We start from the raw sequence: 17907 nt of genomic DNA on the forward strand, positions 1-17907 counted from the left end.
GCTTTAGATAGAAATACTATTCTGTTGGTGAAGAGGAAATTCAAATACGTTCTTTATTGAATCTAATTAAAACAGAATGAACATTAGCTTCTGTGGTAATGTGAAGTTCCTTGTAAAGTACAGTGCTACTTTATTATATAAAATATACAGTGAAATAGACCCAACAATGATTCAGCCCATCCATCAAGCAGTGTATTTTAAGACCTTACTCTGCATTTCTGCTTCTGAGTCTAGTATAGTTTGAATCTCAAATTATGCCATTTATGCCATATTTCTTAATTTAATAAGTTTCCCAGTCAGGAAATTTTTGGCTGATTGAACAGCATTCTAAACTCATGTAAGTTCACAGCAAATGAAAAACTATAAAAATACTAGGAGGAAAAATGCAGGTGGGATATGTGGATTATTGTGCAAATCTTAATAAAATTTTGACATCTAAAATTATAAACTGCTATGCTGTGGTAACTTTACTAAGTGGGTTCTATAAGCCACTATGCAACAGTGAATTTACTTGATATGGCTCTTCTATCCAGTATTTGTGTTGTTGTTGTCAGGTGCCATTGAGTCGGAACCGACTCATAGCGACCCCATGCACAGCAGAACGAAACAATGTCCGATCCTGGGCCAACCTCACTACCGCTGCCACACTTGAGTGCATCAATGATGCCGCCTGGCTGATCCATCTCGTTGGGGGTCTTCCTCTTTTTCTCTGACCCTCCACCTTACCCAGCATGACATCCTTCTCCAGCGACTGTTCTCTCCGGACAATGTGTCCAAAGTATGAGAGACGAAACTTAGCCATCCTGGCCTCCAAGGAGCACTCTGGCTGCACTTTTTCCAAAACAGATCTATTGGTTCTTTTGGCAGTCCATGGCACTTTCGGTATTCTTCTCCAACACCACAACTCAAAGGCATCAATTCTTCTACGATCTTCCTTATTCACTGTGCAGCTTTCGCATCCATATGAGGTTATTGAAAATACCATGGCTTGGGTCAGGTGCACCTTAGTCCTCAAGCTGACAGCTCTGCTCTTCAACACTTTAAAAAGTTCCTGTGTAGAAGATTTGCCCGATGCAATACGTCGTCTGCTCTTGACTGCTGCTTCCGCGAGTGTTGATAGTTGATTCAAGAAGAATGAAGTCCTTGACAACTTCAATCTCTTCTCCATTGATAAGAATGCTGTTTATTGGTCCAGTGGTGAGGATTTTTGTTTTCTTTACATTGAGTTGTAATCCATACGTAAGGCTGTGCTCTTTGATCTTCATCAGTAAATATTTTAAGTCCTCTTCACTTTCAGTAAGCAAGGTTGTATCATCTGCATATCTCAGGTTGTTAATAAGTCTTCCTCCAATCCTGACACCACGTTTTCCTTCATAGAACCCAGCTTCTCACATTATTTGCTCAGCATACATATTGAACAAGAATGGTGAAAAAAGTAGGGAGCAAAGAGGAGGGTCCAGTAGTTGGAAAATTTGGACTTGGTGATAGAAATGATTCTGGAGAACGAATGATAGATTTCTGCAAGACAAATGATTTGTTTATTTCAAATACCTTCTTTAGACAGCATAACAGACGACTATACACATGGACCTCGCCAGATGGAACACATAGAAATCAAATTGACTACATCTGTGGAAGGAGAAGGTGGAAAAGCTCCATTTCATCAGTGAAGACAAGGCCAGGGGCAGACTGTGGAACAGACCATCAATTACTGATATGCAAATTCAAACTGAAGCAGAAGAAAATGAAGACAAGTCTACGAGAGCCAAAATATGACCCTTGAATTTATCCCTCCTGAATTTAGACATCATCTGAAGCAAAGATTTGATGCATTAAACATCCAGTATTTGTAACTCCTACAAAATGATTGGGTGGAACCATGCAATTAAGTCTTCGTACTGCCAGGAAGCTCTGGAGCCACCGACAGGACCAGAAATGGCATGATAAATAGTACAAAAAAGCCCATTTGGGCACCTCTTTGAAAGCCAACCCCTTTGGAGGCACTTCCCATGCAAAGGGCATTGTGTTGGAAAAAGTGGGTGTTGAAGCAAAACAGCCAAATTCTGTCATTAGGAAGTTTGTCAGGGTCTAGCTGATCAAGAACGGAAAGAAAATCACAGCCTTTGTACCCAATGATGGTTGCTTGAATTTTATTGAGGAAAACGATGAAGTTCTAGTTGCTGCATTTGGTCGCAAACGTCATGCTGTTGGTGACATTCCTGGAGTCTGCTTTAAGGTTATCAAAGTAGCTAATGTTTCTCTTTTGGCCTTATACAAAGGCAAGAAGGAAAGGCCAAGATCTGAAGTTATGATGTTGAAAATGTAATGATAATAAATTTTCATATCTAGAAAAAAACAAACAAACACTACCTCTTTGCTAGATTTGATAATCTGTTGCAATGACTCTAATCTGGGAATGATTAATTTTGCCAGTGAATGGCGGGGATTGGTTAGATTTAAAAGGAGTCATCTCAGAAGAAGTACAAGGACCATCAGGAAAGAAGAGCCACAAGCAGAGCATATCTTTGGATCTTGAGATCCCTGTGCAGAGAAGAGGTGGCAGCAGGGGTAGTGGCACAGAAAGACAGAGTGGTGGACTTTCTGACCCATGAACCATGTGAGACTGAGTGCCTTTGCAGTGCAGAATGGGGTGCACATTAGACTTTATCCACAGAGCTAAAGGAATTTTGTAACACTTGCCTAAGCTGAACAAAAATGCATGTATTAGAGGCCCAGAATGAGAGAAGCATGCTTGCTGTATTACTGAGTAGAGGTGCTCCTTGACCAGAGAACGTTTGTTCTCAAGCCCAGGTGTAGCATATTAAGTGGTGCTGTTGTTTAAGTAATGGACTGCTAAATGCAAGGTTGATAGTGCAAACCCACCAGCTGTTCCTTGGAAACCCTCCATAGAGTCATTATGAGTCACAACCAACTCGACAGCACATAACAACAACAACTTCCCTAATAAACTATGGAATCATGAGTATTGTTTGGGATTTCTTTGTAGTCATTGCAACAGATTATCAAATCTAGCAGAAAGGTAGTGTTGGGTAAGAAGGTGGTACTAGCCAGGGAGTGGCTATAGCTATCAGGGACCATCTCTTTCCAGCCGGGGGCGACTCGGTGGTTCCAACGGAAAACAGGGAATGCCAAGTCATTGCTATGCATGCTGCCATGTTAAAATGATGTCACACTGTTATATAACCTGTGGGTCATATTTGGCAAGATGCCTTCTTTGTTCTGTAGTAGTACTTAAGGACCTCTCCCATGTGAGGGGTCGGGAGAGCAAACAGACACTGAAGGAAGAACAGAACAAACCGAGGGAGAAGAAAGAAAGAGATGAAGGGAAGAAAACCTGAGAGAGCCCTGAGAGTTAGGGCAGAAGGGCAAGAGAATACCTGAGATCCCCTTCCCCTGCATTGACTGCTATTTTGCTGAATAAAGAAATGAGCCATCTCCCTACTGCATGTCAAGTGTTCTTTTAGCTGCCTGATCCAGTGAACCTGTTGAGGTGGGGTGCTGAGAAACCCCAACTTCCCACTCTCCAATACAGGTAGAGTGCTATGGAAGGAATGGTTGGTGTTAGAATAGGGTAAAGAAAGTTAGAGTGCAAGAGGTCTCATAGGAATCAGCCTTGGTCTAATGGTGATTTTTCTCCTTCTTTCTTGAGAAGCTGCAGGAGGTCAGACATGGCCCCCACATCATTTTTGCAGTCACTCATAGATGAACGTCCTGGTATGGTGCTGAGTAGGATAAAACACTGAACCGCAAGGTGGGTTTGAACCACAAGGTCAGCTGTTCAAACTCACCAGCCACTCTGAGAGGATTTTAATAGGTTTTTAGTTATATATATTTTATAATCATTGTTCCAAACCATTGCCACCCTGACTAACTTCTCCCTTGCATACATGCTCCTGGGACATGTAACTGAAGGACTTGGTGGTATATTTTTTATTAAAACTCAGAAGAAGGTAACAAGTTGGGAGGAAGAAAACCAAAGGAAAAAAGTGTGTGGGCCCCAAGCTTCTTCAATGACACCACCCTTTGTCTGAAGGGAAAGAGGGAGTTACTCCTAGAGTGTAAAGGACCTTGAGCTGGTGGAGTGCAGATTGCTCTCCCTAATGGGAGGGGGCATTAAACTCTGAGAAGGGAATGTGACAATAACAAATGAGTTAATATCCAGGAGGGTAGAAAAACTCCAATCGCATGGGGGAAGCATTCTCACTGCCTTCCAGATCTTTCAATAGGAATTTGTATGTTGTGTATTGTTTCTCATCCCATCTCTGTTATTGGCTGCAGCAGCTGGCCATCTGACTTTTGTCCAGTAACAGTTCCTCAAGAACCCTACACAGGGTAGCTATGAGTTGGAATGGATTTGATAGCACTTAACAATAACAAGGAGTCCTGGTGTGGTGATGTGGGTTAATGTGCTGAACTGCAAAGTCGGTTTGAACTGCAAGGTTGGCGGTTCAAGCTCACTAGTTGCTCCTTGGAAACCCTATACAGGGTCGCTATGGGTCAGAACTGACTTGACGGCACGTAACAACAACAGCAACAAGAAGTAGGTAGTACTGGTGATTGCTACAACATTCAGGCATTCTCAGTTATTATGACAATTTTGGGATTTGGGGACATGAGTTTAGTGTCTATTGATAATGGTCCTCTTCACCATAAGAGCTCACCACTCTAGTGTCTAAACTTTTAACTTTAAAAAAATTCACATATTTGCTTTAAGGATTGTCCTATCTCCACAGTGCTCTTTCAAAATGGCTACCACTCTCAAGCCCAGGTGTAGCATATTAAGTCATTTCCTCTCTCCCTGATAGGAGGGACACTTTTATTTTTAGGCAGCTGGGAACTGGAGATAGAGGTGGAAAAAATTGGGTATCTTAGGCAAATATTACATCTGGTCAGTTTGCTAGAGATTGGCCCTGCTATCAATCAGCTTCTCAGAACCTCAAGTGGAAGTGTCTTGGACTCTTCTATAAAACTATTAATGGGATAGTGATACTAGATCTGTAGATTTTCCTCTATAGGAGTTAAGCAGCTTTATAAGAGATATGGAGATAATGACAATCACCAAAGCCTGGGAGTTTGGATTATGCTCCAACAAAGGTATAGAAGCAAGAGCAATGTTCAGGACTCTAAGTTCTGGGAAAGAGCAGAATGGCATACCCTTAGAGCAAAGGTTTGATATTCATAGAGCAGAAATGCTGAGATTAAGTTATATGGAATTCGAATTTGGTCAATTACATTACCTTAATGTCTAAGGAGCTCTGATAGCATAGTGGTTATGGGTCAGGCTGCTAACATCAAGGTCAGCAGTTCGAAACTACCAGCCGTTCCACAGGAGAAAGATGAAGCTTTCTGTTCCATAAAGATTTACAGCCTTGGAAACCCTATGCAGGGTTGCTATGAGTTGGAACCAACTCCACGGCACATAATCACCACCAGCAATGTCTAATTAACCCTCCTTGTTTTTCTTAATAAATTCCTCTTCTTCCTTTCAGTATGTGATTCAAACTGTTACCACATCGATGCTTAGTAATCACTTAGTAAGGTTACATTTGTAAATTTCTTTCACCTTTGCTTGTAAATGAATCTTTCTTCCATGAATCTTTCTGTTCTCTCATTGCTAGAGCCTTTTCTCTTTTTAAAAACCACATTCTGGCATTAAAATACTCCAGAGCAGTATTGTACATCCCAGACTGTAGCCTCATGCTTCTGATCAATGACTGATTAAGTCCTTTAGCTTAATTCTCCTTCCACATTTTCTTTTAGTTTTTCTATAGAGCTGTCATAGAGATGGAATTGCTATAATATAGTCTTGGTCCTCAAATTGTGCATCACAATCACCTAGGGGTGATTCTTTAAAATACAAATTGTTGTTGTTAAGTGCCTTTGAGTTCGTTCCAACTCATAGTGACCCTGTATAGGGTTTGCGAGGAATGGCTGGTGAATTTGAACCACTGACCTTGAGGCTCAAACCGACCTTGTGGTCGAGTGCTTATCCTACAGTGCCACACCAATACTTTACTTGGTTACAATTAAGTAGAATCCATCGTCTCCCCCTTTTATAACAAGTATCCCTAGGTGGTTCTGATGCAATTGATTCAGAGGCCATACCTTGAGAAACACTGCTACATAGCCTTTAGGAGAACTAGAAATCATTTTTCATTAAGCACTACACCAGAATTTTTGCCAAAAGTGACAGACCATGAAATGATTTCAGGTGATTCAGAAACTATTGTTGTGAGCACATTTTGCAAGCTAGCCCCCTGCCTGCCAGCATACAGCCTTTCTCTTACCATGAGTCTAGGGTCCTCAGCTGTTATCTCTCCATGCCATCACCTCTGACTCCGTCTAGCTGCTTCTCTGGTTAGGATCTCATGTTCTGCTCGTGCTCTTCCCTCTTGATGGTCCTAGGGTCCTCTGTTCCTGGAATGTAAGATTAACTACTCCCCCATTTTTGTTACACATCTTCTATCTTCACAGTTGTGACAATCAAAATTAGTCATGATAACAATTACTCACTATTGAATCAAAAGGATCCTAGCCCCATCTCCTTTCACCAGACCCATCTAGACAAGATGAAAACTATTCACTGGGGGATTCTACCTTTCAGAAAGTTGTTTACCTATGCTTTATTGACTACGCAAAGGCTTTAGATTGTGTGGATCATGACAAGCCATGGACAACATTGAGAAGTATGCGTATTCCAGAACACTTAATTGTACTTCTGAGGAAACTGTGCCTGGACAAAGAAGCAGTTGTAAGAACAGAACATGGGAACACTGAATGTTTTAAAATTAAGAAAGGTGTGCAATAAAGTTGTATTCTTTCACCATACTTATTCAACCTGTATGCTGAGCAAATAATACGAGAAGCTGGGTTCTATGAAGAAAAACGTGGCATCAGGATTGGAGGAAGACTCATTAACAACCTGTGATATGCAGATGATACAACCTTGCTTGCTGAAAGTGAAGAGGACTTAAAACATTTACTGATGAAGATCAAAGAGCACAGCCTTCGGTATGGATTATATCTCAATGTCAAGAAAACAAAAATCCTAACCACTGGACCAATAAACAACATTCTTATCAATGGAGAAAAGATTGAAGTTGTCAAGGACTTCATTCTTCTTGGATCAACTATCAACACTCATGGAAGCAGCAGTCAAGAGATCAGGCGACGTATTGCATTAGGCAAATCTGCCTAAAGATGTCAGCTTGAGGACTAAGGTGCACCTGACCCAAGCCATGGTATTTTCAATAACCTCATATCGATGCAAAAGCTGGATAGTGAATAAGGAAGATTGTAGAATAATTGATGTCTTTGAATTGTGGTGTTGGAGGAGAATATTAAAAGTGCCATGGGCTGCCAAAAGAACCAATAGATCTGTTTTGGACGAAGTGCAGTCAGAGTGCTCCTTAGAGGCCAAGATGGCTAAACTTCGTCTCTCATACTTTGGACATATTGTCAGGAGGGAACAGTCACTGGAGAAGGATATCATGCTTGGTAAGATGGAGGGTCAGAGAAAATGAGGAAGACCCTCAATGAGATGGATTGGCCAGGTTGCATCACTGATGGCGTCAAGTGTGACAGCGGTAGTGAGGTTGGCCCAGGATCGGACATTGTTTCGTTCTGCTGTGCATGGGGTCGCTATGAGTCAGTTCCGACTCGATGGCACTTGACAACAACAACATTTCCCACTTCACCCTGAAACTAAACTCCCTCTTGAAAACTTGTAAGCCAGCAACTTTGTGCCTTTATAGCCTCCACATTTTAGATAGCCAAATGTCTAAGTTGCACATTCCTATCAATCCTGTGTACTGAGGGGATAGGCTTGGTCCTTGATGTGACTCCTTTCCTCGGTTGGTATTTTGAGCAACTACATCCATAAGCAAAGGTCAAGTTCATCAAATTGTAGCAATTTACATTTGCTTCCTGTATCAAACTTCTTTGTCTTCCTCTAGTGAAGTTCTGATCATCAAGCCATCCAAGCTAAGTCAAATGTGTACTATCTGCAAGTTTGGGCATTCTTGTGCACCTCCCCCTACTTGACATCAATTGGACACTTCACTCTCAGCTTTAGCTACCAGTGGCTAGGTCAGTGTCCATGGGCTCAGGGGTTACCAAGTCTCCCCAAACTATGGACCAACCAGTCCTTCCTCTTCTCTCTCTCATCTCAAGGTTGACAGGAGTCTATGGAGCATGGTCGAACTCAGCCCGTGTCTTCATTACTGCCTTTCCCCCACTTCCACTCATTGGTAGTCCAATGCGGTCACCAGCAAGCTTATGAGCCTGCTCGTGTGTTCCCTTTGAGTTTCAGACTTGGAAAGGGTTCTGTCCTGAAGTGACTTGATGGCTTCCAGGCAAACAGCTTGCTTGTTCTTGTAATAGCCAAACAGTCTGCTTCCCGCCCCCACCCCCTGCCTCTTTACCTGCTGGTCTTTCTTTCAAGAAGTATCTTCTGTTCCTCTAGCTGCTCCGGGTTGGCCTGCATGTCCTTTCAAGTGGGACTGTCCCACTTCAGAAGGTTCTGGATGGGGCTCAGGATTCCACCTAAGGCTCTACAAAGGCTTGACAAGAAACCTATTTCACTGGACAAATTCTAGAATCTCAGTCCATGGTACTTTTAATACTCTTCCCCAACATCATAATTCAAAAGCATCAATTCTTCTAAGGCCTTCTTTATTCCTTGTCCAACTTTCACATGCATATGAGGCTATTGAAAACACCATGGATTGTGTTAGGCACACCTCAGTCCTGAAACTGCATCTTTGCTCATTAACACTTTAAAGAGGTTTTTGCAACAGATTTGCCTAATGTAATAAGTCTTTAAATTTCTTGATTCCTGCTTTCATGAGTGTTGGTGATGAATCCAAGCAAAATGAAGTAATTGACAATTTCAATCTTTTCTCCATATATTTTGATATTATTTATAGGTTCGCTTGTGAGGATTTTCATTTTCTATAAATTAAGGTGTAATCCATAGTGAAGGCTTACTGATGAAGATCCAAACTCTTGGATCTTCCTCTTTCTTCTAGCAAGCAACGTTGTGTCATCTGCAAGTGGCAAGTTGTTAATGAGTCCTTTTCTAGTCCTGATGTCATGTTCTTTTTCATATAATGCAGTCTCTCTGATTATTTGCTCAGCATACAGATAGAATATATATATGGTGAAAGGATACAACCCTGGCTCACACCTTTCCTGATTTTGAACTATTGAGTATCCCATTGTTCTGTTCTAGTGACTGCTTCTTGATCTTTGTACAGGTTCCTCATGATTACAATGAAGTGTTCTGGAATGTCCATTCTTTGCAATGTTTGCTATGATCCACACAGTCAAATAAATGTCTTTGCATAGTCAAATAAAGCACAAGTGAACATCCTTTTGGTATTCTCTGATTTCAGTCAAGATCCATCTGATGCCAGCCATGATATAACTAGTTCCAAGTCCTCTTCTGAATCTGCTTTAAATCTCTGACAACTCCATGTTGATGTACTGCCACAATTGTTTTTGAGTGATCTTCAGCATAAATATGCTTGCATGTGATATTAATGTTATTGTTCAATGATTTCTGCACTCCATTGGGTCACCTTTCTTTGGAATGGTACAAATATGGATCTCTTCCAGTCAATTGTCCAGGTAGCTGTCTTTCAAATTTTTTGGCATAGACAAGAGAGAGCCTTCAGAGCTGCATCAGTTTGTTGAAACATTTCAGTTTGTAACCCATCAGTTCCCAGAGCCTTGTTTTTTTTGCCAATGCCTTCAGTGCAGCATGGATCTTTTTCAAATCATCCATTCTTGAGATAGTTGAGCACTGATCAATTATTTTTGGTACAGTGATTCTGTATATTCCTTCCCTCTTATTTCCCTTCCTACACTACTTCCTCGCTATGGGTTGGAACCGACTCGACGGCACTTAACAACAACAACAACAACACTACTTCCTACATACTCAGTATTTTGCCCATAGAATCCTTCAATATTTCAACTTGAGGCTTGAATTTTTCCTTCAATTCTTTCAGCTTGAGAAATACTAGTGTATTCTTCCTTTTTGGTTTTCTAACTGCAGGTCTTTGCACATTTCATTATAATACTTTGTCTTTTTGAGCTGCCCTTTGAAATTTTCTGTTCAGCTCTTTACTTGCTCATTTCTTTCAGTTGCTTTAGCTTCTTTATGCTCAAGAGCAAGTTTCAGAGTCAGAGTCTCTTCTGACATCCATTTTGGTCTTTTGCTTTCTTCAGGTATGATGTTCTTGATGATTCCACAATTCTTTTGGTCTTTGGTCATTAATATCTTGTCATTAGTATCATTAATTATAGACCATAGGAAACAAGGCAAATTGTCACAATATTTTGATTGGTGACAAGTCAATCAAATTTCAGGCAAGACTGTGGAAGCAGAAAAGGACAATGATTGGGAGACGTACATAACTGCAGATTAGAAAAGTCACCAGATTGGTTCTGGGGTTCTACAACCACCTGGCAACTTGAAGTTTGGGTCATGACCATTCAGCCCTTCTACAATTTCCATTAAAGGCAGGCCCAGGCAAGTCCCCTGAGGGTAAGAGCGCCCCTCTCTGAGCTATCTAGAGGAGTTGCAATCTACATTCAAACACACTGCCTGAGGGCAAATCTTTGCTGGCTATATTGCCTGGTAATGGCTTGTTATTGTTGTTGAGTGATGTCTAGTAGAGTTTCCCAGTTGCAGCCGGTAAATCAATTTTTACTGCTGAACTTGCGGTTCAAATCTACTTTGTAGTCCAGCACATTAATGCCACAAGAGGACTCCTGGAAATGGTTAGAAAGAATGTAAATGGAAAATGAATTTATGTCTAGTCTCAAAATGCAGTTAGGGCTCCCATTGAAAACTGTTGCTTTCCACAAACCAAGTGATTAGAATGTTATTTTTGTTGTTAAGTGGCCTTGAATCAGATCCAAATCATAGAGACCCTGCATAGGGTTTACCAGGAGGGCCTGGTGGTTAACAGTACAGGCCTTATCCTACAGCACCACATCAGGACGCTATAGAAAGTCTGTTGTTGTTAGGTGCCATTGAGTCAGCTCCAACTCATAGTTAATTTATGCACAACAGAAAGAAACACTGCCTGGTCCTGAGCCATCCTCACAAACATTACTATGCTTGAGTCCATTGCTGCTGACACTGTGCCAGTCCATCTCATTGGAGATCTTCCTCTTTTTTGCTGGTCTTTGCCAAGAATGATGTCCTTCTCCAGGTACTGGTCCATCCTAATAACATGTCTGAAGAATGAGAGGTGAGGTCTCACCATCCTGGCTTCTAAGGAACATTCTGGCTCTGTTTCTTCCAATGCAGATTTGTTTGTTCTACTGGTAGTCCATGGTACTTTAAATATTCTTCTCCAACACCATAACTCAAATGTGTCCATTCTCCAGTCTTCCTTATTCATTGTCCAACTTTCACATGATATGAGGCTATTGAAAATACCGTGGCTGAGTCAGGCACACTTTAGTCGTCAAACTGACACTTTTGCTCTGGAACACTTTAAAGAGATCTTGTCAGCAGATGAAATAATGTTGTTTTTTCTTGACTGCTGCTTCCATGAGTGTTAATAATGGATCCAAACAAAATAAAGTCTTTGACAACTTCAACTATTTATCATTAATTTATTTATTGGTTCAGTAGTGAGGATCTTTGTTGTCTTTCCATTGAGATACAACTCATACTGAAGACTGTGGTCTTTGGTCTTTGTCAGTAAGTATTTAAGTAGTCTTTGATTTCAGCAAGCAAGGTTGTATCATCTGAATATAATAGGTTATTATGTCTTCCTTCAATCCTAATGCCACATTCTTCTTCATATAATCCACTACCTCAGTTTATTTGCTCAGCATACAGATTGAATAAATATAGTGAAAGAATACAACACTGATGCACATCCTTCCTGATTTTAAGCCATCCCATTTCCCCTTGTTCTGTTTGAATGACTGCCTCTTGATCTATGTACAGGTTTCTTATGAGCTCAATTAAGGGTTCTGGAATTCCCATTCTCCATAATATTGTCCATAGCTTGTTATGATCCACAGAGTTGAAAGTCTTTGTATAGTCAATAAACCACAGGTAACCATCTATCTTGTATTCTCTGCTTTAATCCAAGGTCCATCTGACATCAGCAGTGATATTCCTCTTTCCACGTCCTCATCTGAATCTGGCTTGAACCTCCATCAGTTCCCTGTCAATGTACTGTTGAAAATTATATTTATCAAAACTTTACTTGCATGCAATATTAATGATATTGTCTGATGATTTCTGCATTCCATTGGGTTACCTCTCTTTGGAATGGGCACAAATATGGATCTCTTCTGATCAGTTGGCCAAGTTTTTTGACAGGGTCAGTTCCTCCAGTATTGCATCAATTTGTTGAAAGATTTCACTTTGTTTTCAATTAATTCCCAGTACTTTGTTCTTTGCCAATGCCTTCAGTGCACCTTGGACTTCTTCCTGCAGTATCATTGACTCTTTTTTTAAATATAAAATTAATAGATACTGCATTTATATGATAAGAATAGGAATAATTTTATGCTAAAATACATGCATTGATAAAGACAATCCAAATCCAAAACCTAGGTACCTAGTATCTTCACTTAATTGGTTTGCAAAAGTAGTGAATACCAAAAGATATCACTGACAACCAAAAGGGGTTTAAAATAAAGAGAAAGAAAAACCCAAGTGGCTTAAAGTTGAATAAAGGGCTCCTTTCTTACCCTGAACCCCTGACCCTTCACTCCACCAAATTCACTATGAAGGGGCTTCAAAAAGTTTGTAGAAAAGTGGAGTTAAAAGATAATGTCATCTTCCACAAATTTTTTCAAGCTCCCTTATATATAAGGCACTAGTGGTGCTACATGGGAAGCTAGTTGAAAAGGTGGGAAGTTGTTTTTAAAATGCCCTAAGTGCTTTAATTCCCCTGTGGGAACTGGCAGTTGCTCGGTGGAACCAATGGCCATGCTACAAAGTGCGTCTGTGAGCAGACGGAGGATTTAGAGCCTGTGTCTCCATACAGTGCTGGCACAGAAGCACAAGTGGTAGCTGGCTGTAGCTGGGGGAAGCCTAGGACACTGAGTTGAAGTACAAATGTGTTTGCTGTGACGTTTTACTATGCAAAATCTCATGATAAAAACTTTCTGTATTTTTGTTTTGCCTTTGACAAAATAGTCCAAGTAGTCATACATAATAAACCTTTAGATTTTAAACATGACTGAAAAAAACACCTTAGGACATTACCCCCAATTGACTCTCGATCATATGTTACCTCTTGAAATGGTTGAACATTGATCATTTCTTTTTGGTATAGTGACTCTGTGTATTCCTTCCATCTTTTTTGGTGCTTTCTGTATCATTCAATATTTTGCCCATAGAATCCTTCAATATTACATGTCAAGGTTTGAATTTTTTCTTTAGTTCTTTCAGCTTGAGAAACGTTGAGTGTGTTCTTTCGCTATTGTCCTGTCAAGCTCCCCTTTGATATTTTCTGTTCAATTCTTTTACTTCCTCATTTCTTCCATTTGTTTTAGCATCTCTGTTCTGGAGAACAAGTTTCAGATTACCTTCTGACATCCATTTTGGTGGTTTTCTTCTTTCCTGTTTTCTTAATGACCTTTTGCTATCTTACTGTATGATGTTCTTGATGCCATCCCATAACTCTTTGAGTCTTTGTTAGTATCTACTGCATAAATTCTGTTCTTGATATGAACTCTAAATTCAGGTGGGATATGTTCAACGTCATATTTTGGCTCTCATAGAATTGTTTTAATTTTCTCCTGCTTCAGACTGAACTTCTTATGAATATTTGATGGTCTGTACCACAGCCTGTCCCTGACCTTGTTTTGACCAATGAATACAATAGCTTATCCAATCATGGTTCTTTCCTAGATTTTGTAATCCCACCTGGACAGTGATGGATTATACCTATCAGCAATCATGATGTTCTGTTGATTTCTTTGGTTCTCTTAAAGAAAACAAACAGAACAAAACAAAACCCTACTGCCATTGAGTAGAATCTGATTCATTTGTTGCTATTCTTGTTAGGTGCCATTGAGTCAGCTCTGACTCATAGTGGTCCTATGCAGAACAAAATAAAACAGTACCTGGTCCTGTGCCAACCTCACAGTTGTTGTTACGCTTGAGCCCATTGCTGCTGCCACTGTGCCAATTCATATCATTAGGGGTCTTCTTCTATTTTGCTGAACCTCCATTTCACCAAGATTAATGTCCTTCTCAAAGACTGGATAACATATCCTCCTGCTAACATGTCCGAAGCATGAGAAATGAAGTCTAGTCATCCTGGCTTCTAAGGAGTATTCTGGCTGTCCTTCTTCCAACACAGATTTGCTTTTTCTAATATGAAGGAAAACATGGCATATGCAGATGATACAACCTTGCTTGCTGAAAGTGAAGAAGACTTAAAGTATTTACTGATGAATATCAAAGAGCACAGTCTTTGGTATGGATTGCATCTCAATGTAAAGAGAACAAAAATCCTCACCACTGGACCAATAAACAACATTCTTATCAACAGAGAAAAGATTGAAGTTGTCAAGGACTTCATTCTTCTTGGATCAACTATCAACACTCATAGAAGCAGAAGTCAAGAAATCAAACGACGTATTGCATTAGGCAAATCTACTGCACAGGTCATCATTTTTAAAGTGTTGAAGAACAAAGATGTCAGCTTGAGGACTAAGGTGCGCCTGACCCAAGCCATGGTATTTTCAATAACCTCATATGTATGCGAAAGCTGGACAGTGAATAAGGAAGACCGTAGAAGAATTGATGCTTTTGAGTTATGGTATTGGAGGAGAATATGGAAAGTGCCATGGGCTGCTGAAAGAACCAACAGATCTGTGTTGGAAGAAGTACAGCCAGAGTGCCCCTTGGATGTCAGGATGGCCAAACTTTGTCTCTTATACTTTGGACATATTGTCAGGAGGAACCAGTCGCTGGAGAAGGATATCAGAGAGATGGATTGGCAAAGTGGCACCATCAATGGGCTCAAGTGTGGCAACAATTATGAGGATGGCCCAGGACTGGGCAGTGTGTCATTCTGTTGTACATAGGGTCTTTATGAGTCGGTGCTGACTCAAGGCACCTAACAGTAACAACAACTGACAATCCATGGTACTTTCAAATTTCTTCTCCAGCACTGTAACTCAAATATATTAATTAATCTAGAGTCTTCCTTATTCATTGTCCAACTTTCCAATGCATATAGGGCTATTAAACACACCAGGACTTGGGTCAGGCACACCTTAGTCTTCAAACTTATTTATTTGTTCTTCAAAACTTCAAAGAGGTCTTATGCAGCAGATTTACCTAGTGCAACAAGTCATTTGATTTCTTGACTACTGCTTCCATGACTGTTGATTGTAGAAAATGTGAATCTTTTCTTCATTTGTTGTTGTTGTTAAGTGCCATTGAGTTGGTTCCGACTCGTAGCGACCCTGTATCTGGTTTCCACAAAGTGCCTGGTTGGTGAGTTCGAATTGCTGACCTTGTGGTTCATACCGACCTTGCAGTCCAGTGCTTAACCTACAATGGTAGCACTCCTTTCTTCATTTATTATGGTGTTATTTATTGGTCTAGTTGTATTTTTGTCTTCTTTACACTGAGGTGCAACCCATACCAAAGCTGATGTCTTTGATCTTGATCAGTATGTATTTTAATACCACTTTCAGAAAGCAAGGTTTTATCATCTGCATATTACAGATTGTTAATGAATCTTCCTCCAGTCCTGATGCCACTTTCTTCTTCATATAGTCCAGCTACTTGGGTTATTTTCTCAACACACAGACTGAATAAGTATGGTGAAAGAATATAACCTTGACGCACACCTTTTCTGATTTTAAGCCATTCAGTATCCCCTTGTTCTGTTTGAACAACTGCCTCTTGGTCTATGTACAGGTTCCTTATGGGCACAATTAAGTGTTTCAGAATACTTATTCTTCACAATGTAATTCATGGCTTGTCATGATCCATACTATGAAAGCCTTTGCATAGTCAGTAAAGCACAATAAATATCTTTCTGGGATTATTTTGACTCATAGTGTCCCTATATGACAGAGTAGAATAACTCCCTATGGTTTCTGAGACAGACAGCTTTATCTTTCTCTCTTGAAGCAGGGGGCAGGCTTAAACAACTGATCTTTCAGTTAGCAGTCCAGTGCTTAACCTGCTGTGCCACCATGACTCTTTTTCTCTATATTGTTGTTGTTGTTAAGTATCTTCAAGTAAATTCCAACTCATAGTGACCCAGTATAGGGTTTCTGAGCAGTAGCTGGTGGGTGTGAACCACCGACCTTGTGGTTAGCAGTCCAGCGCTTATCTTGCAAAGCTACACCAGGACTCTGTAGTATTTATGAGTTTCATAACTGTGATTTAGTGAAAATCCTTTAGTGGGGTTATTTCACTTTGTTTTTTATTTGTCCTATGTAAAGCTTAATAAAGTATCTCTATTGAGTCCTGGTGTGGTGCTTTCTTGGGGCAGTGGCTCACCTGGGGCCATACTTCACCAGGACCATGGCTTTTAAATCTTTGCAGGAGCAGAAAGTCTCAACTTTGTCTCTCAGAGTGGCTGGCAGGCTGACTCTCATATCTTTGTTGTAGAGGGTCTGTGCAGTGTGTTTACCCAATCTTGTTGAAAGTCCTGCAAATACCTTTGGGTTTTTTATCAACCTGTGTCTGAGCGCTTTCCTTCTTTCTCTTTCTTTCCTACTTTTTCTTTTCTCTCATCAAACCTTCCTTTTCTTGTATTTTTTTGTTCTTTCTCTCTGGGCTCGGGCCATGGAGGCTGACGGCCTGGGATAGTAGTCGCTGCCTATGCTATTTTATTTTTTTTTAAATTGTGATTATTGTTGTTTGTTGTTATTGTTGTTCCGACCAATAGCAACCCTGTATAGGGTTTCCAAGGAGCAGCTGGTGAGCCTGAACCACCGACCTTGCAGTTCAAATGACTTTGTAGTCTGATGAATTAGCCCACAGCGCCACACTAGGACTCCAATTGTGATTATTAGGTGTAGTTTTATTATGTAGTAATTCAAGATAAAGTTACATTTTTATATACTAATCAATATAATATAGCGTAGTGGTTACGAATCGGGCTGCAAACTGCAAGGTCAGCAGTTCGAAACTACCAGCTGTTCTGCGGGAGAAAGATGAGGCTTTCTGTTCCCGTAAAGATTTACAGCCTTGGAAACCCTATACAGGGTCGCTATGAACCGACTCCACAACACATAACCACCACCACCACCACCAATCGACATAAAGGCATCATGATGTGGCGCTGCGGGTCAATGTGCTGGACTGCAATGTCAGTCTAAACCACAGGGTCGGCGGTTCAAGCTCACAGGCCACTCCTTGGAAACCCCATACAAGTTCACCATGGATCGGAACCGACTTCACAGCACTTAACAACAACAACAACAACAACAATCAACATAAAACCTAGCTTCAGTCCCTAAAAAATGTGAATTGCGTATTGGTTTCCAAAATACTCCCTTTACACTGCATCCTAAATAAAAATTTTATTACTCATTTGCAGATCACTCTGGTAAAAGACTTGTCTCCAATTTTGTTGCTGCTGTCATTAACTTCAATTCATCCTCCAATTCTCAGTTTATTATCTCTACTGCAAGGAGCTCTCTAATGAAATTCATATTAGAATGAATTCTCCTCTTTTATACTCTTTTTGGGGGTGGTGGTGATGGAGAGATGTACATATGCCGGGGTCTGACCCCGACATAGTTGTCACGAGTTTTTGGTTCACGAGGAGGGGAGATCCAGCGGCGATAGGGATAGCGAAAGAATACACAGACAAACAGAAGAAGGGAGACAATGAGGCACCCCAAAGCCAGGGTGGATACATC

General features: G+C 40.6%; 1 pseudogene; it reads left to right on the forward strand.

Moving 5' to 3' along the window:
- The first annotated feature begins 1879 nt into the window (after window positions 1–1879).
- On the forward strand, window positions 1880–2326 carry LOC102814652 (annotated as a pseudogene).
- Window positions 2327–17907: the final 15581 nt, after the last annotated feature.

The sequence above is a fragment of the Chrysochloris asiatica genome, unplaced genomic scaffold (assembly GCF_000296735.1).
Source record: "Chrysochloris asiatica unplaced genomic scaffold, ChrAsi1.0 scaffold00180, whole genome shotgun sequence".
NCBI classification, from domain to species: Eukaryota; Metazoa; Chordata; class Mammalia; order Afrosoricida; family Chrysochloridae; genus Chrysochloris; species Chrysochloris asiatica.